Consider the following 21447-nt stretch of genomic DNA (forward strand, 5'->3'; position numbering starts at 1 on the left):
GAGAAATTGCCCCACCTGTGTACAAAGTGACTTTAATCTAGAAAGAAACATAAATTTACAAATAAAGTAGCAAGCAAGAAAGGATGAAATGGAGGAAGGAAGGGAAGCAGAAAGAAAAATGCATACATTAAGGGGAGTTACAATGCAGTTACAGCACTCCTGCTTTATTGTAAAGGCATACCCAAGTAGCTCCACTTAATTGAAAGGCTTGTCACCTCTGGCACAACCTTGTGGATGCTTTCAGCCTCCACAACTCTGAGCAGAGAAATCGCCTTCATTTAGCAGGAGCAATCTTGAAGGTTGGTGCTCACCCTCATGCCCCAGCACCCATGCACATATTTTTATTAGGCTTCAAATATAAGTGAAATAATGGGGACTATTATAGTATTGCTGCAAAACATCTCAAAATTATGCATTTATAATTCCTGAAGGTAAGCTGATGTGCACTGTACTTACCTTGATCCAGACAAATATGCTTTGGCATGAGGCAGAATAATGAAAAATTGGAATTGTGAAATTTGTGAAGGTTTTGAAATGCAGAGACTCCAAAATAGTTAAATATTGACATCAGCCACAATATATCTTCCTTCTTTTTGTATGAGACTGAAAATCATACAAAAACATATATAACAGTTTCCCACAGTAAGTAGCTGAGATGAAGTGATAGTTTCTGTTCTAAACTTTTTTTTTTTTTTTTTTTTTTTTTTAGCAAATTAGCTCGGCATGGGCACATGTTAGATTGCCACACAGAGGGCATATCACTTGCTGAGCAATTTGCCCTCCAGAATAGTTGCTATGCTGCCTCGCTTTGGGCACACTACTAAGCTAAATTCCTGTCTCCTGTCATCGTTGACGGTAGAACAGCTGGAAATTAAAGATTGCAAGATACATTATAATTTTTTCCTTAAACACTTTTTTTAGATAACAGCAAGTTATTTTTATTTTTTTATTTTTATTTTTATTTATTTTTTGAGACAAGAGTCTCGCTGTCACCCAGGCTGGAGTGCAGTGGCGTGGGTCGAAGATATGCTCATGTGGTATTGAGAAAGCAGACACTGACCTCACCAAGAGCACAGGACTCTCTGAGGATGAGGTGGAACATATGATTGCCACTAAGCAGAATCCATGCATTCAAGATCCCCAGCTGGTTCTTGAACAGACAGAAGGATGGAAAGGCTGGAAACTATAACCAGGTCCTGGCCAGTGATCTGGATAACAAGCTCCGTGAAGATCTAGAGCAACTGAAGAAGATTCCAGCCTATAGAGGGCTGCACCACTTCTGGGGTCTTCACGTCTGAAGCCAGCACATCAAGACCACTGGCCACTGTGGCCATACTATGGCTGTGTCCAAGAAGCACTAAGTCTGTGGCCTTGTTTGCTAATACATAGTTTATATACCAGAAGAAAAAGGAAAAGAGAAAGTTTGCTGCTCCCTGCTCTAAACACTAGATAACCATTCATTTGTATATCCTCTGGAAAACAAACTATCTGCTGTATGCTAAGGATCCTCATCACAGAAGAGACCATCGTGCAGCCAAGAAAAGAGATCAAATCAGAGCTGAGGGAAGACTGGGTTGGCGGAGAGCGGTGGGGACCCTGCACTGGCTCTACTGCTGCTGCGGGACCAGAGTGTGCTGCCCGGGACCACCTGGCACAGATCTGGGGTGGATTGAATCCAATTTTACCCTGGTACCCCACTTTTGTAGCCAGTTACTTGTTCCTTTGAGTCTCCACTTATTATTCCATGAAGTGGGATAGTGAGTCCCTCACTGGGTGGTGACGTGACAACCTTTACAGAAGGCCGTGTGTGGAGTCAGCCTTCAGTCATGTTCTCTTCCTTCCCCCTTGTTAGGGCGAGACCTCCAAAAAGGACAAATTACAATTTATGTCACCAAGAGACCATTTCACACACCGCAGCAATGAGAGAGAAAAATTTTCGTCTTATGATCTCCTGCACTTCAGAAGATTCAATTAGAAAGTATAAAGAAAGGCCAGGCGCGGTGGCTCAATCCCAGCACTCTGAGAGGCCAAGGCAGGCAGATCACCTGAGGTCAGGCGTTCCAGACCAGCCTGACCAACATGGTGAAATCCCATCTTTACTAAAAATACAAAATTAGCCAGGCATGGTGGTACATGCCTGTAACCCCAGCTACTTGGGAGGCTGAGGCAGGAGAATCACTTGAACCTGGGAGGCAGAGGTTGCAGTGAGCCGATATCGTGTCATTGCACTACAGCCTGAGGAACAAGAACAAAACTCTGTCTCAAAACAAAACAAAACAAAAAACCACAAGAAAAAAAGAAAGTATAAAGAAGGCTCAGCCTTTACACTGAGCCAAGTGGAGGGAAAGAGTATAGTGGAGATGAAAACACACTGAGCTGTACCATGAACATCCCAATCAGGAGGTTAATGCATTACAGTACAGCCATATGATTGAACATTATATAGCTCTTAAAAGAAAAATAATGAGTGGGGCACAGTGGCAGCCCCTGTAATCCCAGCCACTCGGGAGGCTGAGCCTAGGAGTTAGAGGCCAGCCTGGGAAGCATAGCAAGACCTCATCTCAAAAGAAAAAATAAAAATGAAACATAACAACATTTTAATGACATATATAAAATACGAAAGATATGATAGTGAAAAATCAGAATATAAAATTGTATATACAATATGGGATTAACTGTATATTTAAAAGAAAAAAACACAAAAAGAAAAGCAAGGAATAAAAAGCTCATGAACTTTTTTTAAAAACAGCATTTTGGCCAGGCTTGGTGGCTCACACCTGTAATCTCAACACTGGGAGGTGGGAAGATTGCTTGAGCCCAGGAGTTCAAGATCATCCTGGGCAACATAGTAAGACCCCGTCTCTACCAAAAACACAAAAATTAGCTGGGTATGGTGGTGCACACCTGTAGTCCTAGCTACCTGGGAGGCTGAGGTGGGAGGATCGCTTGAGCCTGGGAAGTGGAGGTTGCAGTGAGCTGAGATTGCACCACTGCACTCCAACCTGGGCAACAGAGTGAGACCCCATCACAAAAACAACAACAACAACAACAAAACAGCATTTTGAGAAATAATTCACATACCAGGATATGCACCTTTAAGGCAAAACACGAGACTTCAAGAAAATTTGGACTTGCAGTGGGTGCTTCAGGTTGCCTTGGCTCTGAGCCACGGGCTACACTTCTTTACTCTCTTAGAGGAAGCTTGCAGGAAGCACTAGTTTAACTAAAGCTTTCAATTCCCTAACTTCGCAGAAAAGAAATTTGGGCCCCAGAGAGATGAAGAGACCTCCTTAAGGACACATAGCATCTTTTCTTTCTTTTTTTTGGTGGTTTGTTAATAGTTTTACTTTTTTTTTTTTTGAGACGGAGTCTCGCTCTGTTGCCCAGCCTGGAGTACAATGGCGCAATCTCAGCTCAATGCAACCTCTACCTCCCTGGTTCAAGCAATTCTCCTGCCTCAGCCTCCCAAGTAGCTGGGATTACAGGCACGCTCCACCGCACCTGACTAATTTTTGTATTTTTAGTACAGACCGGGTTTCACCGTGTTGGCCAGGCTAGTCTCAAACTCCTGACCTCAGGTGATCCACTCTCCTCAGCCTCCCAAAGTGCTGGGATTACAGGCATGAGCTACTGCGCCTGGCCTATATTTTTACTTTTTAAACTATATTTTTACTATATTTACTATATTTTTTCTTACCAGAAGCCCAAACCTCACCACACATATGCATCTTAATAGCAAAGTAGGAACTAGAACTTCAAGCTTCAAGTTTGATACACCTAAACATGCCAGTCATTTAATATCTCTCTTCTAGTCCTCATCCACAGACACATAGAGTTTTTATGTTGTTGAAATTGTTATCGTATAGACACTAATTTAAAAAACAGTTTTTTGTTGTTTGAGACAGGATCTCACTCTGTTACCCAGGCTTGAGTGCAGTGGTGCGATCATAGCTCACTGCAGTCTTGAACTTCTAGGTTCAAGCAATCCTCCTGCCTCCACATCCTGCGTAGCTAGGACTAGAGGCGCATGCTACCACATCTGGCTAATTGTTTTGTGTTTTTTTCTTGTAGAGATGGGGGTCTCGCTATGTTTCCCAGGCTAGTCTTGAACTCTTGGCTTCAAGTGATTCTCCTACCCTGGCCTCCCAAAGTGCTGGGATTACAGGCATGAGCCACCGTGTCAAGGTTTTAAAGAATTAGTATTCTAATACTAATTCTTTTTTCCTCTCTCAGGTTGTCACGTCAACTTTGATTCTTGTTTAGGCTTTCCTCTTAGTGTATTAGTCTGTATACCTAAAACACTTGCTGTGTTTGCCTGCCTACACAGCATTTTTTATAAAAGCCCCAAAAATTCAAAGAGCCCTTTTATTAGCATTTGTTAGAATCTCTGACCTCATTTTAAAATTTAAAATTAATTTTTTTTTCCTTTTCAAAGTTTACCTCTTTGGATAGTACTTACAATCTTTCTCCTTAAGTTTTTAAAGATAACAAATACCTTAAAAAACACTTCTGGCCGGGTGCCGTGGCTCACGCCTGTAATCCCAGCACTTTGGGAGGCCAACGCAGGTGGATCATGAGGTCAAGAGATCAAAACCATCCTGGTCAACATGGTGAAACCCCGTCTCTACTAAAAATACAAAAATTCGCTGGGCGTAATGGTGCAGGCTTGTAGTCCCAGCTACTCGGGAGGCAGGAGAATCACTTGAAACCGGGAGGTGGAGTTTGCAGAGAGCAGAGATCGCGCCACTGCACTCCAGACTGGCGACAGAGCAAGACTTGGTCTCAAAAACAAAAAACAAAAACAACAACAACAAAAAACACTTCTGTCTCCAGCCACCCCCAGCCTCCTGAAGGGAGAAATGGACTCTTTAAACTCCCCACCTCCCTTCCCGCAGCAAAGAACTTGTTTGCCACAATCATTAGAGACCTCGCTTTATTTTCATGCCCCTTAGAACGTGCCATCAGTTGCTTCTCTCTTAGTTAGCATAGTAGTTCTCAGCCTTTCCTTCACATTAGACTCACCTGGGGTTGGGGGACTGGTGTTTCTAATTTGTTTTTACTGGGATGGGGACATGATTCTCACTTTCAGCCATTTTCAGCCAAGATTAAGAACTTCTGCCTTGGATGAATAGGTTTAAATAAATGTGTTTTTCTAACGGTATTTTTGTTGTAAAATAAGTCCAGTTGGGAAAGTAAAAGACTTGGCCTTTGTGAAAGAAATTCATTTAGTATCATTTGGAGCTGGCAGAGGAAGTATTTTTTGGACAAGACCGTGGAAATTATACAACTAACTTTGTTCTCATCCATTCATTTATTTATTTACTATCCATTCATTAAAAACCTGCCCTGTGCCAGACACTAGAGATTTAAGTGTGGTTCTTGCTTTTAAGGGGCTTACAGTCTAATAGCAGGAGAAAAAATACTCCAGCATATATGACAAAGTGACATATATGCTTGCCAGAGGTATGTGCACAGGCTTTCCCAAAATAAGGAATATGTTAAAATTTAATTTCAAGCATATTAACAAAGTGTATTTCTATAGCATTATACCTAAATCAAGTTTAAAAACTGTAGTCATTCATGGTTAATTGGAAGTCATGGGAAACGTATATAAACATTATAGTTATATCAGTAGCAAATGGGAAGTTTATTTGAAATTGAAGTCGTATTTGAGGGTGTCTTAAAATGACAAAACCGATTAACAGTTGGTGAAAAAAATAGTAAAAACTTAGTTTGATAGATGACACAAATCATTTAGGATTATAGGAAAAGAGAGTTAAAGAGTTAGATGAAAAGCAAGTAAGCAATAAATGTATATGAGAAAGGGACATTAAAACAGACCAAGAATAGAAAAGAAATAGTAAGTAGGGACAGGAAAAAGGGCAAAAACAATAAGTAGGGACAAGAAAAGGGGCAAAAAAAGTAAAAGAGCCCATCGTAAAGAAAGTATAATCACTCTAGAATAGAGTTAAAATGTATTTAAGATTATCACAAGTTAGTGATATATTTAAAGGGAAGGAAAGAATTACAAATTTTAAAGAAAACAGATTACTCATAATAGCATAGTACTTAAAAATAGATACTATTACACACATTTTCATTGACTATTTATTTAAAACATGCTATATAAAATATATCCTTTTGGTTCATTTAAAAAAACATCATTTTAGGAGTGAGCAGACTGAAGATAAAAACTCCTTAAAGAATTGCAACAATGTCCCTACTTAAAATTTAACATATGAAAAACCTAGCAAAAATCAAGAAAAAGCCAACAGTGAAACCAAGCCAAATACACTGGGAGGGTTTGTTCAATAAAGAATCTGGATATTTAGTTTTGGTTGTTTTTTTTTTTTTTAATAAAATCCTACAAAATTCCACTATACCATAAAAAATCTTGAAATTATGCCCATGAGGATCCAAATCTTCTCAGCTTGGCACTGACAACCCATTATATACACTGATGGAAAGCATACTGAATAGAGCACTCACTTTATTACTACAGATACATCACATTGCTGGTATTATGTTTATAACCAATTGTCATTTATAAATTTCTTTTTGCATTTTAGAGCAAGTTTGTTAAAATGAATGTATTGCAAATACAGTACTAGATTTTTGGTCACAAAAGAAAGTGAGTTAGACTGTTTTAACTACTATTTCAGTGCTATGTATATTCTTTTGAAAAATATTGCAAAGAGATGGTACTTCTGAGCAAAGTGGTCTATAATAGTAGTTTTCACAGAAGCATTTTGTGCAGGGGAGGCATATCTATAACTAGAGTAAATGCTGCTTCTTTCATGTTAGAAGCAGTCCAATGTAATTGACCTACCACTAGGTAGCTAGCTTATTAGGGAATGGTGCCATATGGGGGACTCGGTGTGGTCTCTGCTGCTGGCAGATTGGGAACTTAGCAGTGGCATCCACTGATTGGAAGTCCATATTGCCGTCATAGTCACCTTGTTTATGAGTTTGCTGAATGATGACAGGGGTCTCTGGAAGGAGGCTGACTGGTATCCATAGAACGGGACCTCCTGTTCACCATCATGGCATTCTACACAGCATTGCTTCTGATCACGAAACTCATTTTGTGGTAAATGAAGTGCAGTAGGCCCAGGGTCATGAAATTCACTTGTCTTACCATGTTCCCCACCATCCTGAAGCATCTCTGGCTTGACAGTACAGTGGAATGGCCTTTTGAAGACTCAGTTATAGTGTCGGCTAGGTGACAATACCTTGCAGGACTGGGACAGGGTTCTCCAGGTGGCTGTGTGTGTTCTAAGTAAGTGTCAATAAATGGTGCTGTTTTCTCCCATACCCAGGATTCACAGGTCCGAGAATTAAGAAGTAGAAATGGGAGGGAGTATTGCTACTATGCTACTGATTCACTAGCAAAATTTTTGCTTCCTATTCCTGAGATTTTATATGTTGCTAATCTAGAGGTCTTAGCTCCAAAGGGAGGAATTCTTCCACTAGCAAACACCACAATGGCTCCGGGAACTGGAAGTTAAGGTTGCTACCTGGCCACTTTGGCTCTCTTGTGCCTCTGAATTAGCAGACAAAGAAGGGAGTTAATGTACTGCTGGGATGATTGATTCTGATTGCCCGGGGAAACTAGTCAGCAACTACACAATGGAGATATGAAAAAGGATGAAATGCAGAAGATCTATTAGGATGTCTCTTAGTCCTCTATACCCTAGAGTAAAATCAGTGAAAAACTACAACCCAGTTCAGGCACAACTACTAATGGCTTACTTAGATCTTTCATGAATGAAGTTTTGAGTCACCTGACCGGGTAAAAAACCATGACCAGCTGAGTAACATGCTTGTTGAGGGCAAGGGGAATATAGAATGGATAATGAAAGAAGGTAGTTTTGTTTGTTTGTTTGTTTTTTGAGACAGAGTCTCACTCTTGTTGCCCAGGCTGGAGTGCAATGACGTGAGCTTGGCTCACTGCAACCTCTGCCTCCCGGGTTAAAGCATTTCTCCTGCCTCAGCCTCCCGAATAGCTGGGATTACAGGCACCCACCACCATGTCTGACTAATTTTTGTATTTTTAGTAGAGATGGGGTTTCACCATGTTGGCCAGGCTGGTCTCAAACTCCTGACCTCAGGTGATCCACCCACTTCGGCTTCCCAAAGTGCTGGGATTACAGGTGTGAGCCACTGCGCCTGGCCTTTTTTTTTTTTTTTTTTTTTTAAATAGAGATGAGTTCTCACTATGTTGTCCAGGCTGGTCTCAAGCTCCTGGTCTCAAGAGATCCTCCTGTCTCAGCCTTCCAGAGTGCTGGGATTATAAGCGTGAGCCACCATGCCCAGCACCAAGAAGGTAGTTTTAAGTACTAGCTACAGCCACATGATCATTTATAGAAATGAGGCTGTAATTGTTTCCTTCCTTCATTTGAATGCATATATGTGTGTATAGGGCAAATATCTTGTTTTCTTTCCTTTCCTCCCATATCCCTTTAACATATAACATAAGATGTATTGATTTTACATCAAGTATTTAAGTATTATCAACTTAACATCTGCTGTGGTTTAAATGTGTCCCCCAAAAAGTATGTGTTAGAAACTTAATCCCCAAGGCAATAGTGTTGGGAGATGAGCCTAATGAGAAGTGATTAGTTTATTACCACAAGAGTGGTTCATTATAAAGGGCAAGTTTGATACCCTTTGTTCTCACTCTCTCACTCTCTCTTTTCCCTTCTGCCATGGGATGATAAGGCATGAAAGCCCTTGCCAGATTTGGCCCCTCAGTCTTGGACTTTCCAGCCTCCAGAATCATGAGTCAATACATTTCTGTTCATTATAAATTACCCAGTTTCTAGTATTCTGATATAGCAGCATTAAATATACTAAGACAATATCATAGTAAAATTTAAGTTACAAGATATCAAGAAGAGTGAACATTACTCAAGGACTGCTTTCCCCTCTGGAGAAAGGGTTAGTATATTTTTGGTTACACACAAGATAGTTGTATCATGTTAGGCAGAAGTATGACTTTTTTATTGTCTTCACTTGGAGATAAAGTATGGCTTAAGAAGATTGCATGGATCCAACTTGAGAAATAGTAGTCTGTGGTGATTTATTTTATGTGTCAATTTGTCTAGGCTGTGGTGCCCAGTTGTTTGGCCAAACACTAGTCTAGATGTTGCTCTGAAGGTATTTTTAGATGTAATTAACACTGAAATCAGTAGTGCTCATTAACATTTAAATCAGCTGAGGGCATTAAGAGAAAAAAACTGAGGTCCCCCAAGAAGGAAGGAATTCTGTTTCCAGACTTCCTTCAGACTGAAGACTGCAACATCAACTCTTGCTTCAGTTTCCACCCTACTGGCCTTCTCTGCAAAGTTTGGACTTTCAAGTCCCCACAATTGCATGAGCCAAATCCTTAAAACTAATCTCTTTATTAGATATAAATATCTAATTTCTATTTCTCTACAGAACTCTAATACAAAAATGTTTGGCTTTTTGGGAGAATTGCAATTGTAGTAATATCATAAAGAAGAAATACATTATGAATATGTATGAAGATGGGATTTCAAATGCAACTAATTATCATGGTCTAAAGCCTTTGTTACATTTGGTAAAATTCTGTCTTCTGTTATAATGCTACCATAAATGAGTGCAGAGTTCTTGAAGTGAAGATGATAAATCTAAACTACTTGTAGATAAAATACACTTAGGTCTCAAAGTTAAAATTAGCAAAAAGCTGTAGAGGTAGTGGTGGGATGGCACTTGTCTCCTAACCCGTGCCCAGCAAAGTAAGAGCCATGTGGGTTGTAGAGGTGTTGCCTTTCTGGTCATAGTCACCCAATATTCCCACCCACAATTACTTCAGTAGGAATAGGAAGTATTTTAACTTTGATTGCTGTAAAATTCCCCGCCTAATTTATATTCTGCAACCACTTTATTCATTGATTTCATTGAATTTTATGAAACAAAAATATTTATCATATTCTAATGGTTTTCTTAGCCACAATCACTCACTCCACAGATATTTATTGAGTGCCTAGTATGTGCCGCATCTGCTGTAAATTTCATTCAGATACAAGGTTTGTTTAGTACTGGGTCTCTAGTACTTTTTGTTTGTTTGTTTGAGACAGAGTCTTGCTCTGTCACCCGGGCTGGAGTGCAGTGGTGTGAACATGGCTCACTGAAGCCTCAACCTCCTGGGTTCAAGTGATCCTCACACCTCAGCCTTCCAAGTAGCTGGGACCACAGGTGAACATTAGCTAATTTAAAAAAAAAAAATCTCAGGCTAATTTTGAAGAAAGTTTTTTGTAGAGATGGGGGCCTCACCATGTTGCCCAGGCTGGCCTCAAACTCCTGGGCTCAAGCAATCCTCCCACCTCAGCCTCCAAAGGTGTTAGGATTACAGGAGCCACCATGCCTAGTGTCCGGTACTTGAACTAGAGTAGAAACTGAACAAATTTTCACTGAATTAATAAATGGAAAGAAACATATCCTATCTTTTTTATCATTTTGTGCATTATCTCCTGGGCTTCATGTCAAAGGTTGCTAATAAATGCATCTTAGTTATGAATATAACAAGTCCTTGAATGGCTATTAGTTGTGGCAAAAGGCTTTTTTAAAAACTGTTTTATGAAGGGCTTTGAAGTCTTAGATGGAAATCACGAACAATCTTCATGCACTTATTTCCAAAGTTTACTTTTTCATTGACTGGTGGTAAAGTAAAGCATGTTTTTCTATAGAAACAAGGTTTTCGAGGGGCTTAAATTCTCAGAGCTGCCCTCCTAAAATCTGTGACATCAATAATAGTACTGTACTGGTAATAGAACATAACCATCATATGCATTTTTGTGGAAAACTATGCTGCACTTGGATAGGGACTCTGCTAAACATGTATAGATGAACATGAGGCACCTTGGGGTAATGTGGTTGCTCTGTCGGGGAATACTCAAAGTCACCTGGGCTTGGCATTTTATCTTAGGGATGGCAACAAGGGTTCCAGAGGAAGGAAAACAATCATCTCCAGAGGGAGGTAGAACTCACATATGAGGCAATGGTGATATTGTCAATGAAACCACTATTAAAAAGGGAGAGAAACAGCTGCAAAGCCCACAATAAGGAGACAGAAGAGGAAAGAGATAAGGGAAGAGGCAGGCAGAGGCAGAAAGAGAAGGGAGTTCAGACATGGAAGAGCATTGTTAGTCTTAGACGGTGGTTAGTTGACCATGTGTCAATCAGAGACAAAGTGTATGAGAAAGTACCCAATATTCGTAATTTATTTTAAAACTTGGTCTAAAGAAAAGCAGGGTCTAAATGTTAGCTTTTGTTGTTTTATAAGAAAAGAATGTGATTAAGTAAAACAGTTATTATAGAAGGAATTTAAACTTTTTAAACTAAATATCATATATACACAGAAAATATTTATAACATGTGTGACAGATACAGGAATAATAAATACTCACATACCTACCACTCAATTTAAGAGCTTGGACGTTAATCATCTAAAAGGGCATGGGGGTGGGGCACGAGACCAACTGCAATCTCTCTGGTAGTTGTGTGGCTGGAACTTCATAATTATTTTGGGGGAAAACTGAAAACAAAACAAAACAAACAACCCAGGGGCTGAGGCATTTAATCAAAGATGTTAAAAAAGGACATTCATAAATAATGGACTAATTAAAGTATAACATTGATTGACTCTGTAAATATTTTGAATAAAAACAAAGTTTTGTATTTTAGAGTTCAGAAACTATTGCTGGAATGGGTGTTCAGTGGTAAGACTCTCTGTCAAGTGGTCCATGTTTATAAAGCCTATTTCAAAAGAAGTGAAGGGTATATTACCCTTCTGAAGATGGTTCTTTTCCTGAGGCAAAAGAACAATTATTTAGATGCACTCTGTTTTACAAAGGCATTTTTCTATCCCAACTGTAACTGAATATTAACGTAGGTTTCTGGATCTAGGATTTTATAAAACTTGCATTTTAACCAACGGAGTCTGTTTTTCTTTGAATGTTCTTTAGTTCACGGATACAGTGTTTCAGAGCTGCATGGAATCTTAAAAATGTAGGACTCAGGTAGGAAACTGAGTCCTAGATGCATTTAATTACATGTCCAGAGATTTGCTTGAAAAAATTCTAGAGATGGATAGTGTTGAGGTTGCACAACAAGGTGAATGCATTTAATGCCACTGAATTGTAACTTAAAAATAGCTAAAATGGCAAATGCTATGTATGAAGAAAGACACACACACAAAATGCCCAAGTCTCATTGATTATGCATTCAGATACTGGTCTAGAACCTACATCTCTATTCTTTTTTTATTTTTTTATTTTTTGAGACAGAGTCTTACTCTGTCGCCCAGGCTGGAGCGCAGTGGCACCATCACAGCTCACTGCAACCTCTGCCTCCTAGGTTCAAGTGATTCTCATGCCTCAGCCTCCCAAGTAGCTGGGATTACAGGTGTGCACCACCACACCCAGCTAATTTTTATATGTTTAGTAGAGACAGGGTTTCGCCATGTTGGCCAGGTTGGTCTTGAACTCTTGGCCTCCAGTGATCTACCTGCCTTGGCCTCCTAAAGTGCTGGGATTATAGGCATGAGCCACTGTACCCGGCCCACCACGAACTTTTATGTTAAGTGGTGTTAAGTCAGGTGAAGCCAATACTTGGTGTTATGTCTATCTGTATTCCAATTTTTACATACTAGCAATACTCAAATGAGATGTGATTCTCACATTGGGCTTAATTTATTAGATTCTAGTTTTTTTTTGTTTTTTTTTTTTTTTTTGAGATGGAGTATTGCTCTGTTGCCCAGGCTGGAGTGCAGTGGTGCGATCTTGACTCACTGCAACCTCTGCCCCCTTGGTTCAAGCAATTCTCCTGTCTCAGCCTCCTGAGTACACATTCTACTTTTAATACATAACTAGAGCTTTCTTTTGGAGTTACTAGAGATAAACTAAGAGAAAGGAGATCTTTAGACAAAATGTCAATACTTAAATTGATTTTACATATCTTTAGTTTATATATTTTTATATATATAAAAATATGTTGTTTTACTATTATTTGTACTTACACTAAAACTAAACAAATAGACTTTATTGGCAACTATATCAACTTATTTTTGTAAAGTAATCTTTTATTTTCTATTTTTATTCTTTTTAGAGACAGACAAGGTCTTGCTTCATTGCCCAGGCTGGAGTACAGTGGTGTGATCATAGCTCACTGCTGCTTGAACTCCTGGGCTCAAGCGATCCTTTCACCTCAGCCTCCTGAGTAGCTGGAATTACAGCTGCTAGCCACCATGCCTGGGCTGTAAAGTAACATTTTATGAAGCAGCTGTGCTAAAATCTGTGAGGGATGCTAAGAAATCTAAAATATAATCCCTGTCTTCAGGGAGTTTACAGTCTAGTTAGGGAGGGAGATTCAGTAAATGCAAACAACAATAACATTTAAAAAACTGAAGTGTAATATACAGAGGCACACAAGTCATTTGTATACCATGAATAAACTGTGCACAAATGTTTCATAAAATGAACATGTCCATGTAACCTCCACTCGGATTAGAAAGAGAATATTCTCAGAATCCCCAAATCTCTCTCATGTGCCTTCCTAGGCCCCACCTACCTGGCAAAAGGTAGCAACTATCCTGGTATCTATCACCATAGACTAGTTTTACCTGTCTGACCTTTATGTAAATAACATCATATAGTAGTGTTCTTTTGTATCTGGCTTCTTTTATTCAAGGTTATTTCTATATGATTTATACATGTTATTGTGTGAAGCTATAGTTTGTTCATTTTCGTTTCAGTATAGTATTCCATTGAACAAAAATACGCTGTAATTCATTCATTCTTCTGTTGAAGGACTCTATAGGATACATACTAAGGAACAGAATTATTAGGTCACCCAGGAGACATGCTCAGCTTTAATGGATATTGCCAAACAGTTTTCAATTTACATGCCAAATTTTCATTTTCTAATTGCTTCTAATATATAGGAATACAATTAATTTTTCTATATTGACCTCCCATTCTAGAGATCTTATTAAAGTTAATTCTAATAGTCTGTAGATTCCTTTGCATTTTTCACACAAACATTCATGCCATCTGCAAATAATGACAGTTCTATTTCTCCCTTAGCAATCTTTATGCCATGTTTTTCCCTTTTATCACATTGGCTAGAACTGCCTGTACAATGTTGGTTACAAATGGTAATACTGGACATACTATTTGCAATTCTCTTTCCCAATCTCAGGGGGAAGCTATAAATGTTTCAACATTGAGTACAATGTTTGCTATAGGCTTTCTGTAAATATACTTCATTATACTGGGGAACTTCCCTCTTACTTGTTTTTTTAAAATGCTAATAGTACTTTGTTTAGGTATAATTTGCATAAATTAATAGCAAAATACACAAATCGTAAGGTATAACTCAATACATTTTTAACAATGGTTTGTCAAAATGTAACCATCACCTAGATCAATATTAATCATCCCAGAATATTTCTTCATCCCTCCAAAATTCTGTCTTCCCTTTTTCCAGTCAATCTGCACCCCCCACAACCCTAGCATCAACTTTCATCATTATACATTCATTTTGCCTGCGCCAGTAGTATTCTAGCATAAATGGAATTGTACAGAGTGCACCCATACGCCTACTTTTGCTTAGCAAAATGCTTCTAAAATTCATTCATGTTATTGCACATCTCAGTAATTTGTTTCTTTTATTGTTGAGTACTATTCCATTGTACGAATATACCACACTTTGTTCCTCCACATAACTTGATGATGGAAATTAGTTTCCAGGTTTTCACTATCATGGATAAAACATCCACCACGCTTGTATTCCAAGCACTTCGGGAGGCCAAGGAAGGAGAATGGCTTGAACCCAGGAGTTCAAGACCAGCCTGGGCAACATGGTGAAACTCCATCTCTGAAATAAATAAATAAAAAAGCCACGTGTGGTGGCACACACCTGTAGTCCCAGCTGCTTGGGAGGCTGGTTTATTATTATATTCTATATTATTAATGTTCTATACAATCTTTTGGTGAACATCTGTTTTCATTTCTCTTAGGTAAATACCTAGGAGAACTGTAGGGTAGAATTGTGTATGCTTAACTTCATGAGGAAGTTTCTGTTTTCCAAGGTGTTTGTACAGTCCTGCCAGTAAAGAATAAGTTCCAATTGCTCCACATTCTCCCCAGTATTTGATATTGTCGGTTTTTTTTTGGACAAGAATCTCATTCTGTCACTCAGGATGTAGCGCACTGGCACAATCTCATCTCACTGCAACCTCTGCCTCCTGGGTTCAAGCAATTCTCCTGCCTCAGCCTCCCCAGTAGCTGGGATTAGAGGCATGCTCCACCATGCCCAGCTAATTTTTGTATTTTTAGTAGGGATGGGATTTCATCATGTTGGCCAGGCTGATCTCGAACTGCTGACCTCAGGTGATCCGCCTGTCTGAGTCTTCCAAAGTGCTGAGATTACAGGCATGAGCCACTGCACCCAGCTGCACTTTCTTTCTTCTCTCTCTCTCTCTGTCTCTTTTTCATTCTTTCTTTCACACAGGGTCTTGCTCTCTTGCTCAGGCTGGAGTGCAGTGGCATGATAATGGCTCACTGCAGCCTCGACCTTGCAGGTTCAAGTGATCCTCCTGCCTCAGCCTCCCAAGCAGCTGGGACTACAGGTGTGTGTCACCACATCTGGCTTCTTTATTTACTTATTTTAGAGATGGAGTTTCACCATGTTGCCCAGGCTAGTCTTGAACTCCTGGGCTCAAGCCATTCATTCTCCTGCCTTGGCCTCCCAAAGTGCTTGGAATACAAGCATGGCTGATGTTTTCTTCTAGGAGCTTTATAGTTTGGTTTTTATCATTTAAGTCTATGATCCATCTTGAATTCATTCTTGTGTATGGTAAGAGGTCAATATTTTCTCCATACTGATATCTAGTTGTAGCACTACTTATTGACAAGACTTTCCTTTTTCCATTGAATTTATTTGACAACTTTGTACAAAATTCATTGACTATAAGTTTAGGGGCCTATTTCTGAATTCGCTATTCTGTTCCATTGATCTGTTTGTCTGTTCTCACACCAATGTCACACTGTCTTAATTCGTATAGCTTTACAGTAAATATTGAAGCTGGCAGTGTAAGTCATTCAACTCATGCTTCCTCAAGTTTGTCTTGGCTATTCTAGTTAATATGTATTGGCTTTTGTAAATGGCATTTTAAAATTTTCATTTTCCAGTTGTTTCATGCTAACATACAGAAGAAATACAATTGACCTTGTACCTTGTGATCCTACATTCATTTTGGTAGTTCATGGATTCTTTTGAATTTTATATGTACACTATATCATCGTTAGTAAGTTTGGTTTCACCTCCTTCCAATTCATTTTCTTGTCTTATTGCAATGATAAAATTTGCAGAGATGCTAAATAACATGCCCAAGTTCACCCAGTTAGTAAAAGCCAAGATTGAAACTCATGTCAATCTCATTCAGAATACCCTGGAATGAGTGTGGGTGTATTAATATTTGTTTTTTTTTTTTTGAGAAATAAGGGAGGTATGAATAGAAAAAGTAGTTAGGGGTATATCAAAGATGTTCTTAATATAAGGTGAAGGATTTGAATTGTATTCTGTAGGTAATGAAGGATCATTAAGTGTTTTCAAGTGGGAAAGTAACAAAATAAGACTGAGGGGGATCAATCTTGTGACAGTGTACAGTATGACTTGAAGGTAGCCCATTCATTCATTTATTCATTCTCTTCATGATCATTTATTGAGTATGCATTATGTTCTAAGAGACAGAGTCTTGCTCAGTCACCAGGCTGTAGTGCAGTGGTGTGATCTCGGCTCACTGCAACCTCCACCTCCCGGTTCAAAAGATTCTCCTCCCTCAGCCTCCCAAGTAGCTGGGACTACAGGAGCACGCCACCACACCCAGCTAATTTTTTTTTTTTTTTTGTATGTTTAGTACAGACGGGGTTTCACAATGTCGGCCAAGATGGTCTCAATCTCTTGACCTCATGATCTGCCTGCCTCGGCCTCCCAAAGTGCTGGGATTACAGGCGTGAGCCACTGCACCCAGCCAATGTGTTTCTTAGAGTAGTAGAGATACAAGTGATGAAGAGTAGAATCCTAACACAATCTTAGGTATGCAGCGAAGGCAGTTCTATGACTTTGCATTAATTTACTTGATGTCTCTGAAGCTCAGCTTTATTGTACATGAGAATAATATATATATAATGACTACTTCAGCAAGGAAAAAATTTATGTAATATGCTTGACCTATATTAGACATTTATTTGTGGTAGCTATACTATTTAAGGGATTTAGAAGAGAGCAAACAATAGGAATGAAACATTTCATCACATAGTTGTTCAATAATCAAATTGACAAACAAATGTTTTAACTGACGCCCCCACCTCATGATTACATTTTAATAGAATGAACTATAGATTTTTGCTTTGGAAATTTAGGAACGCACCAAAATAGAGATAACTGTGCTACATATTGGCTGACATAATAATATTCCCTTACATCTGTATAAAGAGCTTGATAGTTAACAAAGTACATTTATTTACACTATTTTGAGTCTTGCAACAACTACACAGATTAGGAAATTGCGATATTTAGTGACTTGTTTGAGGTCACACAGTAAGTTACAGAGACCACTTCACATCATATTTATTTGCTTATATTCTATAGCTCTTTTTTACCATACTGTTACCTCTAATCTCATGATGTATGCTAGTAGTATTAACTCAAAAATAGTACAGAATCTCCCACTTTTATGCGGTTTACTTATGAAAAAAGTGAGTACTTTGAAAACTGTGGAAGAAAAGGCAGACAAAAATAGAAATTCTTGTCTTGTAGCCGTCATATTGTTCTGATTATTCCTAGGTTATATTGTTAAATATATAATTTGTCATTTTCTTTACTTTTCTATGTTGCATTTATGATTCTGCTAACATTTTTGGTGTTTCCTTGCCTCATCCATTCATGGTATGTTATTTCTACTTCCACTAAATTTCAATAATTTCCTTCCCCTTTATGATCTGCACCCACATATTTTTTCCTTGTTGTTCTCTCTTGGTAATATACCTAGTTCCTATATCTTTGCCTTCTTTCTTCTTTCCTTCTTCTTCCTTTCTTAATTTGTGTCATTAAGCCAACTTATTTACCGCCTCTTCTACCTTTTCATTTTACATTATCACAGTGATGATTCACTAAAAATTATGGCTAGTTTTAATAAACAATGTTCTGAGGTCTCATGGGAATCAAAGTTCTTTCTAAGTATGGAAAATGTGTTTTACAAACATGTTTTATGAGCAAGGGATTGGAGGATGAGGTGGGGAAGAGGACATGAGGATTGGAATAGATACTATTATTTATATTTCACAAATTCAATGAAACAACAAACATCATACATTCCTTGTTAGGTGATACAGCATGTACAAACAACAACAAGACTAGGTCTTGGGCTCTGTGGAACTTACCATCTAGTGAAAGAGAAAGACAAATATATAAACAACTCTAGTGCAAGACAGACTACTGTTACAGCAACAGCCTGAAGTTCAGAGGGCGCCCAGAGATTGTACGAGAGAGCGTTTAAGTCACACAATTCAATTCAAGCTCAGGCAATCGAGTAGCACTTGGGCATGGAACTCATCTACTATGCTGTCACACGTTTTTGTTTATTTCTTGTAAGAAAAAGTCTTCAGCCGTCGTAAGACGTTTTATTGGGTAATATGGGAATGCAATGGGGGGAGTCATTTGTTTGCAGAGGTATCATGGGTAGTTTTAAAAAGTGTGAAATCCACGATACGATTGCAGAGGACTGATAGACTCTGGACTTCCGCCAAAATGGGAGGGATAGCAAGCAAGAAGGAGAATTTATTTTATTTTATTTTTATTTATTTACGTATTTATTATCACAACTCCTGATAGCTCACAGTTGGGGGTGAGGACAGGAAAGCATTGTGATAAACCTCAGGTGACTACTACCCCATTGTAGACAAGCTACAGACTGGTATTAGCAGAAGATAGGCCATAAACAAACTCTCCACTTCCTCTCAATGCTTTGGGAACAGAATTCTATTATTCCAGCTAGCTAAAAAATAAAAAAAACTTTAAAAATATACATTAATACATAGTCAATGCAAACATTTCTTTTTTTTTTTTTGAGGCGGAGTCTCACTCTGTCGCCCAGGCTGGAGTGCAGTGGCGCTATCTCGGCTCACTGCACGCTCCGCCTACCCGGTTCAAGTCATTCTCCTGCCTCAGCCTCCCAAGTAGCTGGGACTACAGGGGCCCGCCACCACGCCCGGCTAATTTTTGTATTTTTAGTAGAGACGGGGTTTCACGGTGTTGGCCAGGATGGTCTCGATCTCCTGACCTCGTGCTCCACCCGCCTCGGCCTCCCAAAGTGCTGGGATTACAGGCGTGAGCCACCGCGCCCGGCCAATGCAAACATTTCAAACATTAGATAGGTGTGCAAAATAAAAAGTGGAAGTGCCTCATCACCCAGTTCTTACACTCCCCAGCGCTAACTGTTGTTGTTATAGGCTTCCAAGCATTTTCTATCCACAAACACACACACCCCACATTTTTTTTTATTCTTTTCCCAAATAAAATTGGTGGTACACCCACAAATTTTAGGATGAAGACAGGTTTAAAAGCATGGGCTTTGGAGGTCACCAGAACTGGGCTCACATCCTCTCCAACTACTGGCTGTGACCCTGGGCAAATTACTTTAAGCTTCAATTTTTTGTGTGAAGTGAAAAGCAGCAATGACTTCGGAAGGTTTGAGGATTAAGGTCTATAGCGTATATACATCACCTAGCACAGTCAGATACACAGTAAGTGTTCAATAAACACTTATTGTCTACCGCAAGTGACCTTTCTAAGATTAAAATCAGGGAATATGTTCCTCTCATAGTTTGATTAACTGCCATTAAACAAAAGTTGATTTTTTTTTTCAACTAATTACCGTATAAGTTGGAAAAAACACTTGCTTTTCCAAAGCGTAAAACAGATCGGTCTAAGTAACATTTAAATGGGGGTTCTCGCATTTTCAGTGCCAATCTCCTACGTCCCCTCAGTACTTTGTTCACGGATGTCTAGAGAGTGGACTTTCCAATAAAAACTTATGATTTCATGATGTGCCGAGAATTCTCAACCAGGTTAAGTTTTACACCCTGTGTGCAGCATTTGCTTTATCCCGCAATTGCCGGGTGGTGCCCCTTCCAGCTCCCACAGTCGCGCCTCTCCATCCCCTCTGGAGATACGACTGCAATGGGAGAAGCTTCTCCCTGTTGGAGCCGTAGGGGACTTGACGGATGCGGGGCGCCTCCGGGGAGCAGCGGCAGGACCGGGAGTTGGGTAGGGTGAGGTGCGCCCGAGGGGGTGCAGGGTGCTGGCCGAGAGGCCCGGCCGGACGGGCGGGAGGGTCCTCTCCTGGCGACCCTGGAACTCGGCTCTCCCCGATCTTCGTCTTGGGGCACCGTCCCTGCCGTCTGCAGCCCCCAGGCCCCACTGCCTCTAACTCAGCGGCCCAGGCCCGTCCCAGTCGCTAGTTTTCTTTTTGGCATTGCCCTTTGCCCTCCCATGCAGTCCTCTGTTGACTCTCTCTCCAGTTCCAGTCACCCCTAGGTCACCCTCCCTCTACCAGTCACCCATTTTGTCCCCTGTCCCCTTACTCTTCTTCACCTCTCCCCGGACCGCCTTCTCAGAGGACTCTGCCGACGGAGATGCTGCGGACCCCGCGGCCAGGGGCTGCTCCCCGGACAACCCTGCGTCCACCTTTGCCCCTTCCTCGGGGGCGCGAGAGGCAAGTTTCCGCCCCGTCCTTTTCCCGGTGACAGGACTTGGCGGCGGCCACCGCCGGGGAGGCAGAGGGAGGGACGGCCTGGCTCCCGAGCCCCCTCCCCTGCTCGCGAGCTCGCGCGGTCTGTCTCTCCGCAAGTGCGGAGACGCGGAGGAGGAGGAGGAGGGAGTTGGGGGAGGATCTCCATTGAAATAAACAACCAGGCAGCAGTTATTAACACGGGAACATGGCGGCCGCAGCCTCGGCTACAGCTTCGGCGGCGAAGGTCAGCGCCGACGGCAGCCGGCACCTGACGGCGTGACCGACCCGAGCCGGTAACCGCGCCTTCCTCCGGGGCCGCGAGGGCGGGCGGGGGGCGGGCGGCAGGCGGGGGGCGCCGCGTCCCCACCCCCCGGCCGCGACTGCCCTTCCTGCGCCGAGCTCCGACAGAGCCGTGCGCCTCCGAGAGGCTGTTTTTGTGTGCGGGGACCGCCGCCGGAGTGCGCGGAAAACGGGAGTTGCATCCCGGAGGCGCAGCGACGCTGGGGAGTTGGGGCTTGGGGGTGGGGAGGGCGGGAAGCGACGGGGAGACGCGGAGTCCCCGGGAGAGAAAGGAGGCGCTCCAGCGCCTTGCGAGAGCTCAGGAGACGAGTCCCGGAGCGCGAGGC

The 21447-nt window shown here is 40.8% G+C and overlaps 1 protein-coding gene across 3 annotated transcripts in view; it reads left to right on the forward strand.

Moving 5' to 3' along the window:
- Positions 1-20519: 20519 nt before the first annotated feature.
- NCOA2 (nuclear receptor coactivator 2) overlaps positions 20520-21447 on the forward strand; it is a 301828-nt gene continuing 300900 nt past the window's right edge. For all 3 annotated transcript variants that reach the window (XM_058444592.1, XM_032759594.2, XM_032759599.2), the window contains exon 1: positions 20520-21114. The gene's annotated coding sequence lies outside the window, so the exon portion shown is untranslated. The remainder of the gene's footprint in view (positions 21115-21447) is intronic.

This window comes from Hylobates moloch, unplaced genomic scaffold (assembly GCF_009828535.3).
Source record: "Hylobates moloch isolate HMO894 unplaced genomic scaffold, HMol_V3 SCAFFOLD_9, whole genome shotgun sequence".
In the NCBI taxonomy this organism is placed as follows: domain Eukaryota; kingdom Metazoa; phylum Chordata; class Mammalia; order Primates; family Hylobatidae; genus Hylobates; species Hylobates moloch.